Below are 3,587 nucleotides of genomic sequence, written 5' to 3'. Positions count from 1 at the left end.
TACTTACAACTTAATATATTGTAGCTATTATTCAAGGTAAATCATTATTTTTCGTATACACCAAAATCACGCAACATTTAACCAAAATTTTACCAACACGTCTAATATAAAATTTTACACAACTTTAATAACTTTTGTTTAACCGAAATTAAGTCACAAACAGTAATTGCAAAGACGAGACACGCCAGTGGACTACAAAATGTGAAAAATAGGTCTCTATCTAGGTCGCGATAATTTTTCCTCTTGACCTATTTGAGATGGACTGCCATTTTATCACTTGAAATCACTTGCATAATGCTTTGCAACAGATTTTAAACTCTGCTGTTGATTAAAAACTCGAAACAGTTATTATTTATTTATTTATTTACTCTTTATTGTACAACAGTCTTATATAATAAAAGTACAACAAAACCATTCAAAATGTACGGCGGCCTTATGGCTCTAAGCCACCTCTGCCAGGCAACCTTCAATTATTAGTAGAGTTTAACAGGTTTTAAACGAATCTGTTCAGTATATTATTTAAAATGTGTGAATTTCTTTACTCGCGTAAAAATAGGTAAGAACAAACAACAACAAATATAAATGTACCATTTTTATTGACTTTCCAGACTTATATTTGCCCATTTATCCATATTTATGAAGCAAATATGTAGGTATATGTAAGTAAATGTTTTCTGTATAACAGGTCTTGAGTATCTAACAAAAAATAAACATAAAAATATATTATGATTGGTGGAAAACTGTACAGCAAAATCTACAAGAGCCTTTTAAAGACAATTAATAACTTTAAAACAAGTAAAAAGCTCGAAGGCATAATTAAAAAAGACAAGATCAAATCAAAATAATGAGCATGGCGGAATCAAGCACCGTATCTAATAAAGAGCTCAATAGTGGATAATCCGTGACGGTGAGAGTAAAACTTCGGATATTAATCCATGGAGCGGCATTATACGATGCTATGGACAAAGCGAGTACAAGCCATAAGCGTTGTAAGCCTCTCCATGCCTCTCATAAAACTGCAGCTGGTAATGTGGGCTTAAGTCTTGATTATGAAACCTTTCAGCGGCTTATCGCTGCGGAATGGAGTTCTCTGTAATTGTAGCTGCGCTTTAGGATCATTTAACACCGAACAGGAATGAGTAATAACTAATAAGCGCGGATTTTAGTAGGTACTTGTTGCTTTGCTTTAATTTGCTTGTTTATGGAAAGTTGGATTACGCTACGCAGCTATTTGTTGTTACACTTCAAGTTCTGGAAGATGTTTATATTTATCGTATTTGATGTATATTGTTAAGAGAAAAAATGCAATTTTCGTTAATAAAGAAGACCAGTAATGTACGCAATAAAAATACTTACTTAGGAAACTTTTATTTTCCTTATTTCTGCAGTAATATAATCATATATCATATTTTTTGCCGCTAGAAATAGATACTGACAATATTCTTCCCACACAAGCGAGTGCCCATAGATAGAATTCTCGTCCCACCTAAGATAAAGTGGCTCCTTACCTAGATCCACGCAGTAACTTGAATGGTTCACCGATTCACATTTATACATTTTAAATTCCGCTGTTATTTCGTTCCGTGAAAGGAAAAGCGTAATCCTAAATACTTTAACCTTTTTATATTTGTTAACGTTGCGGGTCACATGAAAGGCTTGCTATTGTGCATTGCTTTAAATATTTTCAAGAAATACACGCGATATCGTCAAAGCTTACATATAATATCTTGGTTATCAAACAAACCTTCATCCTTTTATTTTTTTGCGACATTTAACATATTTGGTTCTAGTGCACGTGATAAATAGAAGCAATATTTTGGATCGTAATCATGACTGGTCGAAAATATCTAAAGTATCACGGTTGAAACAGGTTCAGACATCAGATTCGCCTGCTATATTTTCTGTACATAGCTATATTGTCATTTTTCTACTTAACTTTTAACGAAAAGAGCCGCATGGTCATACATTAGTTGCGGGTATTCGCGCCTATTTCAATGCCTAGCAGGGTCAGAATATCGTCGTAAAACGAGTTAACCAAGTCAAGTAACTCAATCCCAACGCACCGCTTGATACCAGCTATGATCGGATTAACCGCTACCGGCCCAGATTCGCTGCTAATACCCAGAATTATGAATATTCTCTTTATGAGGTCTTCATTAGGAAATAATTGGACAATTTTGTCACTAACTAATCAATATTCATAGAACAGCGAATATTACAGAAGATTATCCTTCGTTTAATCTTCCGATGGAACTTAATGGAACCCTTTTAAATCTGTGAGGGTTAGCCAAATTCGATCAAAATGGTGAAGTATAATTTGATCAATATAAAATCCGAGCCGAAACCCCTGATTCCTCTTAAAATTAATAATATCCCACTTGTGAATTTATACTATTTTTATGATTACTTTGGTTGTATAAATTTATAAAGAATAGAAAAAATTCGATCACGAGGCAGGACTCGAACCCGCATCCTTTCGCGCCAATCCGGGGCGGATGCCTGACCAACTCAGCCACTCGTGACCCGCCAGAGCAATCGAATTTATTCTATTCTTTCAGTTTTATGTGTCTAAGGGACACACCGAGCGCCATCTACTACTACTTTGATGTTTTATTTAAATTTAGGGCCAACAATTTAACAAGTTAAAACTCAAGTTCTTTCAGAAAGTTCAGACGCATTAGCAACAAACAATTCACAATAACTAAACTACAAGTGTTCTAGTTAATCCTGAATGCACTAAATCTAAAGCTAAATAAACATGTTAATACAATTTAGGCGTGAACTGAATGCAGTAAGACGAAGTTTCAGGTGCGAAGTTGGGAAGGCAGCGTGATCTCTGGAGCATACAAGTCTTAGTCAGTTGAAACAACTTGGTCGTGCAGTGTAATAAAACTTTCACATGGTACAGATAATATTGTCAATTTATTTCAGCTGTTTGTGTTCAGGATACCTATAGCCAATTTCACAATTTAATGTTCTGTTTAGTCAGTTGATACGACTAATAAATATGTCAAAGTACTACTTTATCAATATAACCATCTATTCATTATATTAAATATCTTAAATTATTAGCTTAATTAGAACTTCCATGTTAAGTAGTTACTTAAGTAAGTTTACTTGATCTACAAAACTTAGTTTAATACTTCTGCACCTAATCTCAAAGATAAAAGGTTTAAAAGCTTTGAACTCAGCAAACACTGCAGTGTAAACATTTTATACCAAAATAGGCAAAGTTTCCATACCATAGCGTATATTGTTATGGAAAACACAGCGAACTACTGAATACTAACTTCCAAGTTCCAACTTTCCCCCAGACAAAACTTTACTTATGCTAATATTCGCATTGTAGGTGCAAAAAAACGAGACAAGAAAAACTCCCAAAAATACCTACTAAGTACACACTTATCGTGCAAAAAACTATTTTCCCGACGTATTGAACAATATTTAGTTCACCTATATTGACTCAATATGAAAGTCGAAGTCATACAAACTTCAGTAAACTCCACTCTCTAAAACAATATGTTTTCTAATTGGATTCCAACAGTGTGGAACTTATATCTTAGGTGCACTGAGTTTCGAGTAAATTA

The sequence above is a fragment of the Colias croceus genome, chromosome 1, assembly GCF_905220415.1.
Source record: "Colias croceus chromosome 1, ilColCroc2.1".
NCBI classification, from domain to species: domain Eukaryota; kingdom Metazoa; phylum Arthropoda; class Insecta; order Lepidoptera; family Pieridae; genus Colias; species Colias croceus.
Note: the sequence above shows the minus strand (reverse complement) of the source record.